The sequence below is a fragment of the Bufo bufo genome, chromosome 2 (genome assembly GCF_905171765.1).
Source record: "Bufo bufo chromosome 2, aBufBuf1.1, whole genome shotgun sequence".
NCBI classification, from domain to species: domain Eukaryota; kingdom Metazoa; phylum Chordata; class Amphibia; order Anura; family Bufonidae; genus Bufo; species Bufo bufo.
The window spans coordinates 823322113-823345055 of NC_053390.1; positions in this window are offsets into that span (position 1 = coordinate 823322113).

The following is a 22943-nucleotide window of genomic DNA, read 5'->3' on the forward strand; positions in this document are numbered from 1 at the left end:
TGAATAACCACCTAGATATCAATTTGTTCCATGATATATATCTGACAAACCTGGAATTTGTTTTGTTTTATTTAAGAGTAGTGGGGACTTGCAGGTTTCCACTATTCTTTTTTCTTTTGTATGTTATTGAATGGCTAAATAAAGATTATAAAAAAAAAAAAAAAAAGAGGGGAGTTTGTCACATTCGCGAACCGCAAGTTTGCTTCGGGCCCCATTGACTTTAATGGCAGGCGAACCTGAAAAAAATTCTGGTCATATTTGCAGCCACCAAATACGTACTAGAAGTGCTCAAATAGTCCCACAACATGAACAGTGACATACCAGAGGGGGATCATTGGCAAAAATACCTACAAAAAAATATGTATTTTAACTCCTTATAGAGCCCTATTTCACCTTAAGGCTCCATTCACACGTCCGCAAAATGTGTCCGCATACGTTCCGCAATTTTGCGGAACGGGTGAGGACCCATTCATTCTCTATGGGGACGGAATGGATGCGGACAGCACACAGTGTGCTGTCTGCAGCCGCAATTGCGGAGCGCGGCCCCGATTTTGGCTCCGCAGCTCCGCAAAAATAGGCATTTCTATGGGGGTGACGGGCTGGTGTGTTGCGGACCCGCAATTTGTGGGTCCGCAACACACCACAGACGTGTGAATGTAGCCTAAGGACTTGGCCATTTTTTGCAAATCTGACCAGTGTCACTTTAAGCGATGATAACTTTAAAATGCTTTGACTTATCCAGGCCATTGTGAGATGGTTTTTTTCATCACATATTGTACTTCATGACACTGGTAAAAGGAAGTCAAAAAATTTTATTTTTATTTATAAAAAAAATACCAAATTTACCAAAAATTAGTAAAAATTAGCAAATTTCCAAGTTTCAATTTCTCTACTTCTATAATACATAGTAATACCTCCAAAAATAGTTATTACTTTACATTCCCCATATGTCTACTTCATGTTTGGATCATTTTGGGAATGATATTTTATTTTTTGGGGATGTTACAAGGCTTAGAAGTTTAGAAGCAAATCTTGAATTTTTTCAGAAATTTTCAAAAACCCAATTTTTAGGGACCAGTTCAGGTCTGAAGTCACTTTGCGAGGCTTACATAATAAAAACCACCCAAAAATGAAAACCATTATATAAACTACACCCCTCAAGGTATTCAAAACTGATTTTTACAAACGTCGTTAACCCTTTAGGTGTTGCACAAGAATTAATGAGAAATAGAGATACAATTTAAAAATTTCACTTTTTTGGCAGATTTTCCATTTTAATAATTTTTTTTCCAGTTACGAAGCAAGAGATAACAGCCAAACCGAACTCAATATTTATGGCCCTGATTCTGTAGTTTACAGAAACACCCCATATGTGGTCGTAAACTGCTGTACGGGCACACGGCAGGGCGCAGAAGGAAAGGAATGCCATACGGTTTTTGGAATGCAGGTTTTGCTGGACTGTTTTTTTTTTTTTTTTATTAATTCTTTATTTTCAGAATTTTTCAGACAGTATCCTGAAGGCCAGAATTTCAGGCATAACAAACAGTAAGTACACATAGCAATGTCAAAGTCATTCAAAGAATAGTAGCCAGTTATGATGGAGAAGATACATAACCATGTGCGACACCCAAATAATCATTCCTAATTCCAGACTACAATAAGCCTAACTATTCAAGGCCGCTCTGACTACATAATGTTGAGCAAGTTATACATTAAATGAATTTACTAAGAGACGTAGAATATTGTGGAAAGAAAGTACTTTGAGAAGAAAAGTTGGAGAAGGAAGGGAAGAAAGAAAATAGGGGAAAGAGGGGGGGAAGGAGGGGGGGTATACGCCAATTTCTAAAACTAGTAAGTCTATCTATATCCTAAGAAACCTAGCGAATGTTTGCCCTGTTGGTTAGGTGGTGACCGTCTACTCTGAGTGTTCCCTCGGACCATCCCTACAGCAAGCCACTTCACTCACCCTCGTTCAGTAACCTCCAAGGTTGCCAGGTTTTCAAAAATTTCTCAGGACTTCTGTTGATCCAGCTCGTCATTTCTTCGAATTGACATATTTGGTTTACTTTAGCTTTCCATTCCTGTATTGAGGGAGTATTAGTATTCCTCCAGTGGAGGGGTATAATGGCCTTGGCCGCCGATATGAGATGGGTCACTAAATTGCGTTTAGATGGCATATATAAGTCAGTTGGTAGAGAAAAGAAAACCATTTCTAGTGTGATCTTGAGCTCAGGGGTAGCAACTTTATTAATTATCTTAGTGACATTCTCCCAAAAAGGAATAATCAGTGGGCAAGACCACCATATGTGAGATAATGATCCTACTCCTCTGCCACATCTCCAGCACAGCCTATCGGGGGCCACACCACACCTGTGTAAGAACTCTGGGGTTCTGTACCATCTGGAGAGAAGCTTGAAATAGTTTTCCTGTAAGCGTATACATGGTGACGTTCCATGTGAGAAAGCTAGGATCTTCTTGAGTTCCTGATCCGAGAAGACCGTGTCAAGCTCTCTTTCCCATTCCCTGACGTAAAGAGTTTTTTTCTCCTCGTCCCCGGCTCCCACCAAAGCATAGAGTGTTGCAATTTTCCTCTGCTTAGGAAGTGGCGAAAGTAAGATCTTTTCGAAGTCAGTTAAAGATCTACCTGGGCTGCACCTCTTTTCCAGTCCATCGCACACAGCACTTAAGTATGATTTTGTTTGGAAAAAGCCAGATGAGTTTTTAATTCGCTCCGGGAGTCTACTCAATATAGCTGTTTCTGTGTCAGGGATTAGGTCCCCTAGTCTAGCTTGGGTTAATGATGACCAGATTTCCGGGTGAATATCTCTGCTTTTTCCTAGTAGGTCAGGGATGAGATTTGCTGGCAAGAGTGGAGATGGGTTTGGGGGCTAGTGTTTTGTTTAGCTCTTTCCATGTCTCTCTGATCCCTTTCAATAAAGGGTCGAGACCTTTCTTATTGTGGCTTATGTCGGGTAACCAGAGTCTCTGGAGCGCGGGTCCTACACTTTGTCGCATTAAATCTTGTACATCTGGTTGCCTCTTGGGATCCACTGATTCTAGCCATCTGTTTAACTGAATAGCTTGGTAATATTTTGATACTTCCGGGAGTCCCAAACCTCCTCTGTCTCTATGTCTGACTAAAAGATTATGTGAGAGTCTGGGTTTCTTCCCGTTCCATAGGAACTTGGAAAAGGTTTGTCTTATCTTCTGGAAGAATGCTTTTGAAAAGTGTATCGGGACCATTTGCATTACATATAGGATCTTGGGAAAAACATAGTCTTAAATCACATTCTTCCTGCCCATCCAGGATAGGTATGGCAGATTGTATTTCTGCAACAGTCGTGTGATGTCGCTTTTAAGAGGCGTAAAATTACATCCATATAAATCCTCCAAGTTTCTTGGCATCAATATCCCAAGATACTTTATTGGGCCCTTGGTCCAGTGGAATGGAAGGTGGGACTGTAGGGAAGTTGCTCGTGATTCAGAAAATGAGATGTTTAATATTTCGGACTTAGAATGATTGACCTTAAAATCTGAAATCTGGCTAAAAATCTAAATTTTTTCGGCTAAGTGTTCTAATCCTGTCTCAGGGTTAGTCACCAAAAACAAAAGGTCGTCTGCAAAGGCAGTGCATTTCAGATCTTCTTGACCCCGACCAACTCCTTTGATTTCCAAAGCCTGTCTGACTAACTGGATGAGCGTTTCTACAACTAGGATGAATAGAGAGGGGGACAATGGGCACCCTTGTCTTGTACCGTTTGTTATTTTAAAGGTCGGGGACAGGGTGCCATTGACCTTCAATCTAGCATGTGGTTGCTGGTAGAGAGTGAGTATTGAGTGTATAAAAGGTCCTGGTATGGAAAATCTTTCTAGTGTCATTTTCATGAAGTTCCAGTTGACCCTGTCAATTGCCTTCTCAGCGTCTATGCTTAACAGAGTCAACGGGAACTTTTTTGTTTTAGCTGCATGAATTGCATGGAAAATTCTGTAAGCGTTATCTTTCCCTTCTCTGCCCTAAATGAATCCCGACTGTTCTGGGCCTATTAGGTAGGGTAGTAATTTGCCTAATCTGGTTGCTAAAATTTTGGCCCAAATCTTCAGGTCCAGATTCAAAAGGGAAATTCCGCAGTTCTGGGGGTCTTTGCCTTCTTTATGAATGAGAGTGACATAAGATTCTTGGGTCTGTCTAGGCAGTTGACCTCCTTGTAATAGCGTGTTGCACACGTCAGTAAGTCTGGGAAATAGAATGTCCTGAAAACTCTTATAGTAGAGTAGAGGCAGACCGTCTGGTCCTAAGCTCTTTTCCGGGGGGAGACTGCACACAATGGAGTCTACTTCCTCTAGTGTAATTGGAGTAGTCAGGGAGTCTAAGTCAGCCGAGCGTACTACCGGTAGCTTCAGGGAATCTAGAAAATTCTTGATATGTGTCCGCCTAATTTCATTTTGATCTAAGGGTTTGTCTTTGTTTAGATTATATAGGTCCTCATAGAATTTTTGAAAGGCCTCAGCTATTTCAGGTGTTTCCTGTGTGACATTGCCATCTACTTTTCTTATTTTGGGAATGTGTGATATATTTTTAGTCTTTTTTAAGATCGAGGTCATCAGTTTGCCTCCCTTGTCCCCATGTGCGTACACTTTGTGCTGGAAGTTTAGCATCTGTTTCCTCACTCTTTGGGCTAACAGTTTTTTAAGTTGGGTTCTGAGTTCCGCTAGCTCTTCTTGTTTTTTTCTGCATGCAGACAATTTGTTTAGCTTTTCAATCTTCGATATCTGAGCTAGGATGGAGTCAAGAACCTTCTACTGTTCTTTTTTGACCCTAGTACCAATAGAGATGAAGCACCCCCTAATGTATGCCTTGTGTGCTTCCCATTCAATAGGAGAGGTGCTGTGTGAGGTGGAATTGGTCTTGAAATACAGCTCCAGTTGAGATCTGACCTGTTCAATATGCAGTCTGTTATTCAACAGAGATTCGTTGAGTTTCCAGTTCCACTCTCTTCTTGGTAGGGAGGCCAGGGCGAGGGTCACGTGGCAGGGTGCATGGTCAGAGATTATGATACTCCCAATCTCGGCAGCGCTGGAAACGGGCAAAAGAGAAGCAGATGTTAGGATGTGATCAAGTCTCTGATAGGAACCGTGCGGATTGGAGAAAAAGGAATAGTCCTTAACTGAGGGATTGCTATTCCTCCATATATCGATCAGTTGCAAATCCTGCAATTTTTTATGTAACTTGCTAATGTGTTTCTGAGCAATGTGTGACTTGGAGGTAGAGGAATCGAGTTCTGGGTTCAGAACCAGATTAAGGTCAGCGCCCAGTATCACCTGGCCCTCTGCAAAATGTTTAATGGTTTCCAAAGCTTTGAGAAGCCATTGGACCGTAGCCTTATTTGGGGCGTATAGGTTAGCTAAAGTGTATTTTCGTGAGGCTATTTCCCCTTTCAGAATCAGAAGTCTGCCTTCATCATCTGTGAGCTGGTGATTTAGTGTGAAAGGTATAGATTGATGGATGGCAATAGAGACTCCCTTGGAGGCTGAAGTAGGGTGAGCGCTGTGAAACCATTGGCTAAATGGGCGAGATGGTAGTTTTGGCATTTTTTTCTGGCGTAAGTGAGTCTCTTGTAGAAAGACTATGTGGGAACCCATTTTTCTTATGGCTAGCATCACCTGACCTCTCTTTTGAGGAGAGTTGAGGCCCTTAACGTTGAAGGTTGTTATTTTTACTTCCGCCATTTTCTCCTAGGTGGCGAAACCCTGATTATCCTCACTAGTGTAGTAAATTCGTGGGCTTTTACAATATGGGAAGGGGGAGGGGGAAAGGGGGTAGGGAATAGAATAGAACTAAACAGAAAGGAGGAGAATAGAAAAAAACAATATAAGAATGCAAGTATTAAGCAATACAACAATATCTTATTCAACTATAATCGTAAGCTTGGAGTATGCCAAGTCAAGAGTGAGGGGGGGGATGTAGCGAGGGAAGAGTGAGTAGGAGTCGGGGGAAAGCAAGAAACTGGACTTACCCCACGCACTCCAAGCCTGCAAACCAAGCTACATTTCACCAACTGATTGGTGATCCCACTAATCTAAGCTAGTTTTTCCATCCTCCTTGTGGTGGATAGGTCAGTTTCTGTCAAAATCTATTACTTGCTATTGGGTCATATACCTATGTGGGGTAGGTGGGGGTGTATATCTACAAGCATTCCGTTCTTCACCAGCATATTGGGGTTATAGTAGCCATTTTTTTAATTTATTTTTTTAGCCTAATTGTAAAAAAATGGAATGTGGGGAAAGAGGGGGGAAAAATGGGGGGGGGTGAGGGGGATGAGGAAGGGTGGAGGAGAGGGAAAGAGGGGGGTGGGAGAAGGTGTGGGGGGGGAAGGAATATGTAGTGGTAGTTCGACTGCTGAGAATTATAAAAGCACTGAAAGATTAGGGGGTGTAGTCAATCTGAACCTTTTGGCATCTACCTGATCGAGTACAATGTAGATATACATTAGAATCTAGAACAAATGCATAAAACCCTTTTTTTTTTAACACACATCGGAGTCCTAATGACTCACACAAATGGTATGTTATGTTAAGTAACAAACGACTAAACAAAAAAAGAAAACTCAGAGCTCAAACCCTGCATGAGGAGGCAGCTCTCTAAGGGTCAGCGATCAGCTATTGCTAATCTGGCTGCAATGTGGCCTGCAATCCCAGGGTCCGCTTTCAGGTTGGAGGGGAGCGCATCTCGACGACCGCTCTGTTCATCTTGGACTTCGATTTTTGCATCTTCCTCCAGGGTTCCATCTGCGGGAGGCTCGGTAAGTCAGTAGATTGCGCTATCGGCATCCATGAGGAGACTTCTACTGGGCGAATTCCGATGGCATCCCAGGCTCTTTCCAGGTCGTCAGGGGTGTGGATCACAATGCGCTTTCCATTCTTTATAATCGCAATTCCAAAAGGGTACAACCATACATATGGGATCTTCTGTGCTCTCAGCTCATCCAGGAGTGGGTTCATTATGCGCCTCTTTGCAAGTGTAGTAGGCGTAATGTCCTGGTACAGTGCTATGTCTGCGCCATCATATACTATTCGCCTTTTTTCCCTGGCAGCCGCCATTATGCGAGCGGTATCCACAAATGATAGTAGGCCGCAGATAACATCTCTGGGCCTTTCAGTCGGCTTCGGAATGGGCCTCATGGCCCATGGATCCGCTCAATTACAATCGAGGCAACAGACTCCTCGCCCAAGAGATCGGTGAAAATTTCCAGGGCAGCTTTGCGCAGGGATTCAGAGGCCCAGGACTCAGGTAGCCCCTTAAAGCGGACATTTCGTCTTCTGCTTCTGTTCTCCTGGTCTTCGAGCATTAACATTACTCTGTTAAGCTCTGCAGTGTGAAAATCGAGGTATTCCGCCACTCCCGTGGAGTGTGACACTATCTCCTGCGTTGCGGTTTCAAGAGTCTCTACCCTGTGCCCCATTTGTGCTATGTCCGATTTGATGTCGGAAAGTTCAATAAGTACTGGTTTTATTGCCTTTTCAAGCGCCTGCCCCAGTACCTTTGTGAGAAAGGATTTCGAAACTGGTGAGGGATCTCGAGATTCCGCTGCGTCTCCTTGAGAGCTGGCTGCATCGGAGTCTTCATCTTCTTCGGCACATGCTGCCGCCGCCGCCATCTTAGGGCCCGCGCCTGGAGAGATGAGGGCTTTCTTTTTGAGAAATCTCTGCATAGCTTGCTGGCTCTTTTGGGTTCTCGGGGTGTCAGGTGTATCAGCACCCCTATCTCTCCCATATTTGACCATTTTGAAGTGGGTCACCGCTATATAAGTGGTTTGAATCGCTTGAGTGCGGAGGAGCCGAGGTCTCACACAGCCATCTGCAGTCACGGCTAGGCTCCGCCCCCCTGGACAGTTTTTTTTTTACACCATGTCCCATTTGAAGGCCCCCTGATGCACCCCTAGAGTAGAAACTCCAAAAAAGTGACCCCATTTTAGAAACTACGGGATAGGGTGGCAGTATTGTTAGTACTATTTTAGGGTACATATGATTTTTGGTTGCTCTATATTACACTTTTTGTGAGGCAAGGTAACAAGAAATAGCTGTTTTGGCACCGTTTTTATTTTTTGTTATTTACAACATTCGTCTGACAGGTTAGATCATGTGATATTTTTATAGACCAGGTTGTCACGGACGCTGTGATACCTAATATGTATACTTTTTTATTTATGTAAGTTTTGCACAATGATTTAATTTTTGAAGCAAAAAAAATCATGTTTTAGTGTTTCCATAGTCTGAGAGCCATAATTTTTTCAGTTTTTGGTATGATTTTTTGCGGGATGAGATGACGGTTTTATTGGCACTATTTTGGGGTGCGTGTGACTTTTTGATCGCTTGCTATTACACTTTTTGTGATGTAAGGTGACAAAAAATAGCTTTTTTTACACCATTTTTATTTTTTTAGGGGTTAAGTCATGTGATATTTTTATAGAGCAAGTTATTACGGACGCTGTGATACCTAATATGTATACTTTCTTTTTATTTATGTAAGTTTTACACAATAATATCATTTTTGAAACAAAAAAAAAAATCATGTTTTAGTTTCTCCATATTCTGAGAGCCATAGTTTTTTCAGTTTTTGGGTGTTTATCTTAGGTAGGGTCTCATTTTTTGCGGGATGAGATGACGGTTTGATTGGCACTATTTTGAGGTGCATATGACGTTTTGATCGCTTGCTATTATACTTTTTGTGATGTAAGTTTTTATTTTTATATACTTTTATACTTTTTCCCTCCCCCCCAATTTTTTACCAATTTTTTTTAACTTTATTTGGGGAAAATTACGTTTTTGTTTATTTTTACTTGAAACTTTTTGTTTTTTTGGGGGAAAACTTTATTTTTTAAACTTTTTTTTCCACTTAATTTTTTGTCCCACTTTGGGACTTGAACTTTTGGGGGTCTAATCCCCTCTACAATGCATTCCAATACTTCTGTATTGGAATGCATTGGCTATATGAGTAATACTGTGTGTATTACTCATACAGCTTCCAGCCTGTGAGATCCAGGGCGCTGGATCGCACAGGCTCGTCACCGGAAGGCATCGCGCTACCTTCCATGCCATCGGGTCCCCCCTACAGCCGCATGTGGACCCGATGGCACCGCCGATCGCCGCCGCAAACCTCAGGTAAAGCCGCAAACTGCAGGTCTGAATTGACCTGCAGTTTGCTGCGATCGCCGATGCGGGGGGGGGTCACATGACCCCCCCCCGGTGTTGTGACTGGATAATGACTATCAGTGGCCCCTATACATTATAATCACCACTAGTGGCCCTTCACACAGTATAATGGCCCCCAATGCCCACAAACACAGTGAAATGACCCCCCAGTGGCCCCCTCACATACCTATCATTGCTAGTGCGCAGAGGAGCCGGCGGTCCTGTCATTCACTAACTGCAGCTCCCTGTGCTCCTTCTCTCCTCAGGCCCGCTGCAGCAGTAAGACACACGTCATGACGTCACTGCTGGGCTGGGTCTGGAGGAGAGATGTAGCTGTGCAGGGATGTAGCTAGAAATGACTGGGCCCGTCAGAAAATATTAGTACGCCCCCCAGTGGGATCACATCACGTTTTTCCTATCAGTTTGTTGTATACAAATGTGCAGCACTTCACGTTTTTGTATCCTGCAGAGTCCAGTAAAAAAAATGCATATGTTAACGCATATGTTTTTTTTTACAATGGAACTGTATGGTGAACCGTCTCCACTGTTCGGCATCAGACTGAGGCATCTGATAGCGTATACATTTTTGGTAAGCATTAAAAGGATGGCAAAACTGGGATGTGAACCCAGCCTTAGTGTCAGAATAAGCACCAGTCCACAGCGGAGCAGAGACGGGGGGCCGCCATGTACTGACAGAGTGCTACCTGGTCCTGGTGGTCAGGGGTGAGGACTGTATAATGTACTGAGGAATGGATAAAAATTTTACTGTAGGCCACTGGAGTACAGGCTCCAAAAATTAGGCATTCACCTGACAGAAAATAACTTGTGATTATTTAGCTGGAGGTACATTAGGCGGTCACTGGATACACATTTTACTGTTGGCCAGTACAGCCCCCCCCCCCAAAAAAAAAAACATAATCAGTATTTTGTGGAAGAAGGTATATCAAACCCCTTAATCAGTATTTTGTGGAAGCAGGTACTTTATATCACACCTGTTGCAATTAGTTGTTCCAATAGCGTTTGTCCCTCTGTATAGCTGCAGTATTGCAGCAGAACCGCACACAACTGCTGCACAATACAAATGCACTATAATATACTTTCTGTTAGAAAGTATATTACAAGTATATCACACCCCTCAGTATATCACACCTATCGATAGCACACCTATACCAGTCCTTAAAAGGACTTTTGTGGCCCTATTAGCTAGTGTTTGGTGTCCCTAACAGCCTGTCCCTGCTCCACAAAGCAGCCTCTCCCTACACTGGCAAAACACAGAATGTAAAATGGCTGCCAGATCAGGTTCTTTAATAGGGTGGGAGTGTGTCCATGTGCTGAAACATCTTAATTCGCTGTCCTGTCCCACCTGATGAATGTGTCATGGGTCAAAGTTTGGTGCAATGCAAAAGAATATGGCGCATGCGAATAAGCACCATTACACAGCGGAGCAGAGGCGGGAGGCCGCTATGTACTGACAGAGTGCTACCTGGTCCTGGTGGTCAGGGGTGAGGACTGTATAATATACTGAGGAATGATAAAAATGTTACCGTAGGCCACTGGAGTACAGGCTCCAAAAATTAGGTATTCACCTGACAGAAAATAACTTGTGATTATTTGGCTGGAGGTATATTAGGCGGTCACTAGATACAAATTTTACTGTTGGCCATTACAGGCCCCACGCCAAAAAAACCTTAATCAGAATTTTGTGGAAGCAAGTACATCGCAGCCCTCAATCAGTATTTTATGGAAGCAAGTATATCAAACCCCTTAATCAGTATTTTGTGGAAGCAGGTACAGTACAGACCAAAAGTTTGGACACACCTTCTCATTCAAAGAGTTTTCTTTATTTTCATGACTATGAAAATTGTAGATTCACACTGAAGGCATCAAAACTATGAATTAACACGTGGAATTATATACATAACAAACAAGTGTGAAACAACTGAAAATTTGTCATATTCTAGGTTCTTCAAAGTAGCCACCTTTTGCTTTGTTTACTGCTTTGCACACTCTTGGCATTCTCTTGATGAGCTTCAAGAGGTAGTCCCCTGAAATGGTTTTCACTTCACAGGTGTCCCCTGTCAGGTTTAATAAGTGGAATTTCTTGCCTTATAAATGGGGTTGGGACCATCAGTGGCGTTGAGGAGAAGTCAGGTGGATACACAGCTGATCGTCCTACTGAATAGAAAGTTAGAATTTGTATTATGGCAAGAAAAAAGGAGCTAAGTAAAGATAAACGAGTGGTCATCATTACTTTAGGAAATGAAGGTCAGTCAGTCAGCCAAAAAATTGGGAAAACTTTGAAAGTAAGGGCTATTTGACCATGAAGGAGAGTGATGGGGTGCTGCGCCAGATGACCTGGCCTCCACAGTCACCGGACCTGAACCCAATCGAGATGGTTTGGGGTGAGCTGGACCGCAGAGTGAAGGCAAAAGGGCCAACAAGTGCTAAGCATCTCTGGGAACTCCTTCAAGACTGTTGGAAGACCATTTCTGGTGACTACCTCTTGAAGCTTATCAAGAGAATGCCAAGAGTGTGCAAAGCAGTAATCAAAGCAAAAGGTGGCTACTTTGAAGAACCTAGAATATGACATATTTTCAGTTGTTTCACACTTGTTTGTTATGTATATAATTCCACATGTGTTAATTCATAGTTTTGATGCCTTCATAGTCATGAAAATAAAGAAAACTCTTTGAATGAGAAGGTGTGTCCAAACTTTTGGTCTGTACTGTATATCGCACCCCTTAATCAATATTTGGTGGAAGCAGGTATATCAAACCTTTTAATTAGTATTTTGTGGAAGCAGGTATATCACATACCTCAATCAGTATTTTGTGGAAGTAGATATATCAAACTCCTTAATCAGTATTTTGTAGAAGAAGTTATATCAAACCCCTTAATTAGCATTTTGCGGAAGCAGGTATATCAAACCCATTAATCAGTATTTTATGGAAGCAGGTATATTGCAGCCCTCAATCAGTATTTTGTGAAAGTAGGTATATCAAACCCCTTAATCAGAATTTTGTAGAAGCAGTTATATCAAACCCGTAATTAGTATTTTGTGGAAGCAGGTATATCAAACCTCTTAATAAGTATTTTGTGGAAGCAGTCATATCAAAACCCTTAATCAGTATTTTGTGGAAGCAGGTATATCGTATACGGCCCTCAATCAGTATTTTGTGGAAGCTGGTATATTGCAGCCCTCATTCAGTATTTTGTGGAAGCAGGTATATTGCAGCCCTCAATCAGTATTTTGTGGAAGCAGATATATCAAACATCTTAATTATTTTTTTTGCCACAACAGTTATATCACACCACCCTGTTTTTTTGTGGCAACAGGTATATCACACCAGTTGTAAATACATAGTTGTTACAATAGTACTTGTCCCTCTATATAGCTGAGGTATCGCAGCAGAACTCCTGCACAATACAAATGCACTATAATATACTTTCTATGTTAGAAAGTCTATTATAAGTATATCACACCCCTCAGTATATCACACCTATCGATAGCACACCTATACCAGTCCTTAAAAGGACTTTTGTGGCCCTATTAGCTAGCGTTTGGTGTCCCTAACAGCCTGTCCCTGCTCCACAAAGCATCCTTTCCCTACACTGGCAAAACACAGAATGTAAAATTGACGCCAGATCGGGTTCTTTTATAGGGTGGGGGTGTGTCCATGTGCTGAAACGTCTCAATTGGCTGTCCTGTCCCACCTGATGAATGTGTCATGGGTCAAAGTTTGGCGCAATGCAAAAGAATATGGCGCATGCGAACACCGCCATATGTTCACGTGTTCGGTGAATCAAGAACGCACAAAGTTTGCCACAAAACGACCGCCGGGTGAACCGCAAGGCCATCTCTAATGATGATAATGGTGTGTGTGTGTGTATATATATATATATATATATATATATATATACAGTACAGACCAAAAGTTTGGACACACCTTCTCATTCAAAGAGTTTTCTTTATTTTCATGACTATGAAAATTGTAGATTCACACTGAAGGCATTAAAACTATGAATTAACACATGTGGAATTATATACATAACAAACAAGTGTGAAACAACTGAAAATATGTCATATTCTAGGTTCTTCAAAGTAGCCACCTTTTGCTTTGATTACTGCTTTGCACACTCTTGGCATTCTCTTGATGAGCTTCAAGAGGTAGTGCCCTGAAATGGTTTTCACTTCACAGGTGTGCCCTGTCAGGTTTAATAAATGGGATTTATTGTCTTATAAATGGGGTTGGGACCATCAGTTGCGTTGAGGAGAAGTCAGGTGGATACACAGCTGATAGTCCTACTGAATAGACTGTTAGAATTTGTATTATGGAAAGAAAAAAGCAGCTAAGTAAAGAAAAACGAGTGGCCATCATTACTTTAAGAAATGAAGGTCAATCAGTCAGCCGAAAAATTGGGAAAACTTTGAAAGTAAGGGCTATTTGACCATGAAGGAGAGTGATGGGGTGCTGCGCCAGATGACCTGGCCTCAACAGTCACCGGACCTGAACCCAATCGAGATGGTTTGGGGTGAGCTGGACCGCAGAGTGAAGGCAAAAGGACCAACAAGTGCTAAGCATCTCTGGGAACTCCTTCAAGACTGTTGGAAGACCATTTCAGGTCACTACCTCTTGAAGCTCATCAAGAGAATGCCAAGAATGTGCAAAGCAGTAATCAAAGCAAAAGGTGGCTACTTTGAAGAACCTAGAATATGACATATTTTCAGTTGTTTCACACTTGTTTGTTATGTATATAATTCCACATGTGTTAATTCATAGTTTTGATGCCTTCATAGTCATAAAAATAAAGAAAACTCTTTGAATGAGAAGGTGAGTCCAAACTTTTGGTCTGTACTGTATATATATATATTAGGGATTGCTTTCTCACAAGGGGGTCGGTAACGACAAATTTCCACTGACAGCTGTGGTTAAGATCTAAACCGTGCTTTATTTAGTCACTTCAGCATCACTTACCAATTTTTTCACTTGGTTAGGTGAAGCTACAGCACCTGCAAACATCATAGGTTCCTGACTCACCTATAAGTCACTGTTCACACCAGGGGAGAGATCCGGCTTCACACAGCCATACGGTCCAGCAGCCCCCTGGCTGTGACCAACATAAAACCTTGTGGGATCACAGTCCAATAGTCCTCCTGACTCTGAACACTTCAGGCTTCTATTCCCCCGTTTGGTCTAACAACCCTCCAGACTGTGACCACACCTCACAGGCTTTTTTCTCTCCCTAGACTCAATGTCTTCCTCCAGAGTCAATTATTCTCCTCCAGAACACATACACTGAGGGTTTCTTTATCCCTCAGTTATTTCTCACAGCTGTCCTCATCTCAGACCAGGTAAATACATGTAGTGGACTTGGGGTGTGGACTGAGAGACTCCCTCTGCCAACCTGTCTCCCAGTCCAAATAAATCCAGCCCATATAACAAACGATCTCCAGCGTGCTATGCATTGCTGAAGCAAAACATCTCTGGATTTACATTACCTCACCTAACTAAATTTGAAAAACGAGTAAGATACACACACCCTCAACATCTGTACCATGCACTTCACCACACCACTTCACCCATAATCCCCCCTCTTCTTCAGAGGTCTGGGCATTTTTCCACATCACATTATGCCATCTGGAAGATGTGGCCAGTGTCACACTTTCCTTTGTTCTGCCCCACCCAGGCCAGTAGAGCTCGATTTATCACAAACACAGACTTTTACCCAGCAGATAATATCTAAAAGACTCTAGTGCCCATTTAATGGCCAGAAACTCTCCTTCTACTATGGTACGAGTGACAATTATGCACTCTGGCACTCTTTTATGGTATCTCTCTCTCTCTCTTTATCTCTCTATTTCTCTTTGCCTCTTGTAATCATGCTCCCTTTGTTTATTAATTTTATCAAAAGATAGCATCTATCTTTTTCCTGTAGGCTACTTTCACACTAGCGTTTTTTTACAATAAGTTACAATAAGGCTCCTTTCACGCATGCAGGACTTTCGTCTCCGCTCAAAAATCATGCTCTGAGCGGACACCGAAAGGACCCCATTATGGTCTATGGGGTCTTTAGGCTCCGTTACGCTCAGTTAGGTCTCAGTTATCTGCAGAATCCATCCTTTGCGTTCCACTACTACTCAACGGAGCCGGAGAACGGAAACGAGAAACGATGATGTGAAAGGAGCCAAATACAACCGCATGCATCTGTCATGAACGGATACTCTTGTATTATCTCTTCTATAGCCAAGATGGATCCGTCATGAACACCATTTAAAGTCAATGGGGGACGGATCCGTTTTCTATTGTGTCAGAGAAAACGGATTCGTCCTGACACACAATGTAAGTCAATGGGGACGGATCAGTTTTCTCTGACACAACAGAAAATGGATTCGTCCCCCATTAACTTTCAATGGTGTCTTGCTCCGCACAACATCGTGGACAGAAAAACGCTACTTACAGAATTATTCTGTCCACGATGGGGATGCAGTCAAACGGAACAGAATCCATTCTGGTGCTCTCCGTTTCATTCAGTTCAGTTTTGTCCCTATTGACAATGAATAGGGACAAAACTGAAGCGTTTTCTTCCGCTATTGAGATCCGATGATCGATCCCAATAGCGGAATTGAAAACACTAATGTGAAAGTAGCCTACTCTGAGTTTCAATCTTAGCTTTTGGAACTCCTTTCAGAAGATGTTTTTGCACAAACGACAGGCTCTCCCTATGGATTCTCTGGCTCCCGCACATGCCCTTTCTTGGATTGCTTAAGCTCTCGACTGAAATGTTCACACAGTTGTTACAGGTCATGGTCGTATTTAGAGATGAGCAAATTTAAAAAAAAATTCGATTTGGTCGGTTTACCGAATTTTCGCGAAAGAATTGATTCGATCCGAATTTATTTGTGGTAAATCCCGTAAAAAAAAATTATTTCCTCGCTGTAGAGAGCCTGTATAGTAGTGTAGAACACTGTGCCTTGCAGTAACACACATAGGGAGTCTGCTGTGGTAGTGAAACAATACTGTGAATCAATATGACACCCAGATGACAAGCGTCGCTTTTAGAATCACTGCACACTTCACTTATTTGGGCAGTTATAGGGCCAAAACTGACCAAATAACTCAAGTGTGAACTCAGCCTTATAGGTCAATGTTATCGCCAGGTATGAAGAACCGTGCAGAGGCCCAATATCCTACTATAGCGTTAAAAGAGTGTGCTCCTGAGGGGGCGGAGCTTGCACCGGAGCTAGATGGCAGCCTGAAATGCAGCTCTGCTGTATAAGACTCCCTCACAGCCTTATATAATCGGCACTTTGGATCCAGCATGGTCAAAATAGGTGGCCCCAGACCTGCTGATGCTCAGGGACACGTTTAGGAATTGATCCCAAGCGAATACATGGAGAAATTTATAAAGAAAGCCGCTGAAGCACGTGTGGCTAAAGAATCCAAGATGGCGCCGGGAACGCCGCGAGCAGCGGGGAGCGCTCTGAAAATAATTGCTGCCTCTGAGAAGGTAAGGGAGGTCTCCCCTGGGGACAATACCCTCCCCATCTCCAGATCGTTCCTGAAGGAGGCTCTGATTGAAGCCCTAGAGCCCCTCAGATCTGACCTTGCCTCCATAAAAGAAGACATGCGTCATATTGGGAGGAGGGTTGAAGTTTTAGAGGACATGCAGTCCTCTACCCTGACCCTGCATCAGAAACATCTGAACTCTCTATATACACTCCTGGAAGATCAGGAGAACAGGGGCAGACGCAACAATCTGCGCTTTAGGGGCATCCCTAAAACTGTGAGCACAGAATACATACATGAGGCAGTCATGAACATTTGCTTGCAACTACTGGGTCCAGATTCCTCCCATGAAATCATCATTGAGAGAGCCCATAGGGCACTACGTCCCAAGCCTCAACCTACAGAGCCTCCGAGACACTTGATTTGCAAATTTCTTCATTATGCAGTTAAGGATGCGATACTCAGTAAAGCACGTAATACCCCGCAACTGATTGTGGACGATAGCCCCATTACAATCTTTCAAGATCTGGCTCAATCCACTTTAAAGAAATGGAGGGCTTTGAAGCCACTTACTAACTGGCTACGCAATAATAAAATTCTGTACAAGTGGCTATTTCCTTTTGGAATATCTTTTCTCCATAACGGTCAGCGAGTTTCTATCTCTTCATTCCATGATTTACCCAAAGCATTTGATGTCTTGCAAATTAACCATCTTCCCATTGAAAACTGGGACATTATTCAAGGCAATACATCATTGTCCAACCTTCCATCAATCGTCCCGTGGGAGACTCCGCGCCCTGCCAAGCCCCAAAGATCAAGAAGAGGTCGCCATTCCTCGATGCCAAGACGCCTCCCTCTTACTGAAGAATGAGAGACTCTTTGCTTAAATAGATGGGATCATCTACCTCTTACATCTAAGTGTCATAAGTGCTTTTATCTACTAAGTATTCCTCTAAGGGATAATACTTCCCTGGTTTAATATTTAGTCTCTTGTTCTATTAGCAATATGCCTTACTTACGGCCGATTCTTGTTCCTAGCGGAGATACAATCTCTAGATTTATATGAGGGTGCTATACTAGGTCACAACATGTTATGTACTATTTCCCCCCTCTCCTACTATTTGAGCGTAATTGCTCTAGTTTTCAAGATTTATACAACCGTTCATTGTTTTGTTCCTTATTTTATGTTCCATTTTATTTGTTATTATGACAGGTGCTTTCAATTACCTAGGATACACTCCCGAAGAAGGGAGAGACGTCTCTGGAACCTTGATGCTCCACCTAGGGAGGCTAAGTACCCTCATTATTCATTCACACAGATCACTTTTGAATTCTACAGCTATACAGGGCCAGACATTCCATTGGTAGATGGCTGACCTGTGTAAAGCCTCTTTTAATGTTAAGGGTTTTCACGCCCCAGCCAAACGCTGCCAGATATTCACACATATGAAAAAAGAAAAATGCTCAGTCCTGATGCTTCAGGAGACACATTTTAAACTTAACAAATATCCTAACCTCTCCCGGTCTCTATTCACAAATTGGTATCATTGTGGATCTAATTCTGCAGCATCTAGAGGCGTGAGCATCGGGTTCCGGATGGGTCTTCCTTTCACATATGTCTCATATATTCAAGATGTGGAGGGTAGATATATCTTGCTAAAGGGAACTATTGCCAATCAACTATACACTTTTGCAAATATATATGCCCCCAATGTTAACCAGGTGTTGTGGCTGGATGAGGTGCTCTCCCTTTTGGAGACATATAAGGAGGGTGTGGTGGTGCTTGGAGGTGATTATTTAAATACTGCAATATCTACCAAAGCCCTTAGACATCTTAAGAGAAAATTACATCACGGTGCTATGTTTGATGTCTGGCGTCTCCTCAATCCCTCCACGCAGGAATACACCTTCTTTTCCCCTCCCCACAAATCATACCATAGACTGGATTATATATTCCTGTCCAAAGAACATCTAAGCTTATGTACTCATGCATACATAGGCAACATGACTGTCACGGAAGGTGTACAGCAAACAAGAAGACACAAAAGGAAGATTCGACTGACTGGATCCAAAACTAAGGAACAAAAGGGGGAGCCCTGCAACAGACCTGACTCTCTCCCTAACTGCTCAGCCTATGCAAAATTCTCAATGGTAGAAGATCGCATATCCTCGTACCTCGACTGTATAACACCTGAACACCCTATAATAGTGAGGGGACACGACCACCGGCTCCCTACACTTGATACGGAGGGAGTCAGGGTCACCTGAGATCCAGCAAACAGGAAAATACAAATGAATGAACAAAACTTATCTGTAGAAGACTCAGTAGTAGCATCCAGCATGCATACACTCCAGGAAGTTGTATAAACCGCAAAGTGATGCAGTATGGGAAGGGATTTAAAGGGATGCAATCAGTGCAACTACATGACAGCTGAGAGAGGCTAACGAGATGAGAAAATGAAAGCAAAACAAAAGGAACCTCAAGGAGGAGGTTCTGAAGGACGTCTGTCAGAGCTTCTCAGATGTCTGGTGGTAACAGTACCCCTCCTTCTACGAGTGGACTCCGGACACTCAGAGCCCACCTTCTCAGGATGGGACCTATGGAAAGCCCTGATGAGACAGTGGCCTTAATGTCCGTCACTGGAACCCACATCCTCTCCTCATGACCATAACCCTCCCAATGAATGAGGTACTGGAGAGAACTGCGGACAACACGAGAATCCACAATCCTAGAGACCTGAAATTCAAGATTACCATCAACCAGAATCGGAGGAGGAGGCAAAGACGAGGGTACAATGGGTTGGACATAAGGTTTTAATAAGGACTTATGAAAAACATTATGGATCTTCCAAGTCTGAGGAAGATCAAGACGGTAGGCAACAGGATTGATGACGGACAAGATTTTGTAAGGCCCAATAAACTTAGGACCCAACTTCCAGGAGGGAACCTTCAATTTGATATTCTTAGTAGACAACCACACCAGATCACCAACATCCAGGTCCGGACCAGACACACGTCTCTTATCCGCCACACGCTTATATCTCTCACTCATGCTCTTTAGATTATCCTGAATCTTTTGCCAAATCGATGACAAAGACGAGGAGAATCTGTCCTCATCAGGTAAACCAAAAGACCCCTCTCCAGAGAATGTCCCAAACTGCGGATGAAACCCATATGCACCAAAAAATAGTGACTTATCAGAGGACTCCTGACGACGGTTATTTAAGGCAAACTCAGCAAGGGACAAAAAAGAACACCAATCCTCCTGATTCTCCGCCACAAAACAGCGCAGATATGTCTCCAGAATCTGATTGACGCGCTCTGTCTGACCATTCGACTGCGAGTGGAAAGCAGAAGAGAATGACAACCGAACTCCCAAGCGAGAACAGAAAGCCTTCCAGAATCTGGAAACAAACTGTGTGCCCCTATCAGAGACAATGTCTGAAGGAATACCATGCAATTTGACAATGTGATCAATAAATGCCTGCGCCAGCGTCTTAGCATTGGGCAAGCCAGGAAAAGGAATGAAATGCACCATTTTGCTAAAACGGTCCACCACCACCAGAATCACAGTCTTCCCCGAGGAACGAGGCAGGTCCGTAATGAAGTCCATGGACAGATGTGTCCAAGGACGGGAAGGAATGGGTAACGGAAGAAGAGGACCTGATGGCCGTGAATGAGGGACTTTGGCACGAGCGCAGGTCTCGCAGGCTGTGACAAAACCCTCAACCGACTTACGAAGCGCCGGCCACCAGAATCTCCGAGCGATGAGATCCACTGTGGCTCTTGCACCCGGGTGCCCAGCAAGGACAGTATCGTGGTGCTCCTTAAAAATCTTGTGTCTTAAAGCGAGAGGCACAAATAACCTCCCAGGAGGACAAAGATCAGGAGCCTCTGACTGGGCTACCTGAACCTCTGCCTCCAATTCAGGATAAAGAGCAGAGACCACCACACCTTCAGCCAAAATGGGACCCGGGTCTTCAAAATTCCCACCTCCCGGAAAACAACGTGACAGGGCATCCGCCTTCACATTCTTAACCCCAGGGCGGAAGGTGACAACAAAATTAAACCTTGAAAAGAACATCTGGCCTGTGTAACGGGGTTCCGAGGGTGCACTCGGTCCCCCATTGCCCGCAGAACTGTTGCTTAGCTTTGGGAATGAGGATCTGTGTTTGACCTCATTCCCAGGGCGGCTTTACTAGCTGGGTGGTTCCCTGCTCCTAGTCTGCCTTGAGCGCCGAGCTGATCACTCGGTGCTCGACTGGTTGGTCTGTCGGTCATGTGACGCTGGCCACGTCACATGACCCTCACTCCCCACTATAAATACAGGCAGCCTGCTGGCCACAGGTTGCCTGTTAATTTAGGTTCCACCTGCGATTTTGTCTTTCCTGGCTTACTGACCCCCTGCTGAACTCCTGACGATCCTCTGCTGACTCCTTTTGGTACTTCACGACTCTCCTGGTATTTATGACCCCGGCTTCTCCTGACTATTCTCTGCTTGCTCCATTTGTACTTTGTAGATTTCCTGGTATTGACTCGGTCCGTTCACATTCTGTTGTTTGTCTGTCTGTCATCCCTGCACTTATTCCAAGCTAGGGATTGCCGTCCAGTTGTCCCCTGTCATTAGGACTCGCGAGGCAAGTAGGCAGGGCCAGGGGTGAGGGTGGAGCGCAGTGGTCACTTCCCTCCCCCCTGTGTGTGTGTGTACGTGACCGTTACAGATTAACCACCTCCGGACCGCCTAACGCAGATTCGCGTTCCGGAGGTGGCAGCCCTGAGCAGAGTCACGCATATATGCGTCATCTCGCGCGAGCCGAGATTTCCTGTGAACGCGCGCACACAGGCGCGCGCGTTCACAGGAACGGAAGGTAAGAGAGTGGATCTCCAGCCTGCCAGCGGCGATCGTTTGCTGGCAGGCTGGAGATGTGTTTTTTTTTAACCCCTAACAGGTATATTAGACGCTGTTTTGATAACAGCGTCTAATATACCTGCTACCTGGTCCTCTGGTGGTCCTCTTTGTTTGAATCGACCACCAGAGGACACAGGTAGCTCAGTAATATGTTGCACCAAGCACCACTACACTACACCCCCCCCCTGTCACTTATTAACCCCTTATTCACCCTTGATCACCCCTGATCACCCCATATAGACTCCCTGATCACCCCCCTGTCATTGATTACCCCCCTGTCATTGATCAACCCCCTGTAAAGCTCCATTCAGATGTCCACATGATTTTTACGGATCCACTGATAGATGGATCGGATCCGTAAAACGCATACGGACGTCTGAATGGAGCCTTACAGGGGTGTGATCAATGACTGTGGTGATCACCCCATATAGACTCCCTGATCACCCCCCTGTCATTGATTACCCCCCTGTCATTGATCAACCCCCTGTAAAGCTCCATTCAGATGTCCGCATGATTTTTACGGATCCACTGATAGATGGATCGGATCCGCAAAACACATACAGGCGTCTCCCTGGAGCCTTCCAGGGGGGGTGATCAATGACTGTGGTGATCACCCCATATAGACTCACTGATCCTCCCCCTGTCATTGATTACCCCACTGTCATTGATCACCCTCCTGTAAGGCTCCATTCAGACATTTTTTTGGCCCAAGTTAGCGGAATTATATATTTTTTTTCTTACAAAGTCTCATATTCCACTAACTTGTGTCAAAAAATAAAATCTCACATGAACTCACCATACCCCTCACGGAATCCAAATACGTAAAATTTTTTAGACATTTATATTCCAGACTTCTTCTCACGCTTTAGGGCCCCTAGAATGCCAGGGCAGTATAAATACCCCACATGTGACCCCATTTCGGAAAGAAGACACCCCAAGGTATTCCGTGAGGGGCATATTGAGTCCATGAAAGATTGAAATTTTTGTCCCAAGTTAGCGGAAAGGGAGACTTTGTGAGAAAAAAATAAAAAATATCAATTTCCGCTAACTTGTGCAAAAAAAAAAAAATTTCTATGAACTCGCCATGCCCCTCATTGAATACCTTGGGGTGTCTTCTTTCCAAAATGGGGTCACATGTGGGGTATTTATACTGCCCTGGCATTCTAGGGGCCCCAAAGCGTGAGAAGAAGTCTGGTATCCAAATGTCTAAAAATGCCCTCCTAAAAGGAATGTGGGCCCCTTTGCGCATCTAGGCTGCAAAAAAGTGTCACACATCTGGTATCGCCATACTCAGGAGAAGTTGGGGAATGTGTTTTGGGGTGTCATTTTACATATAC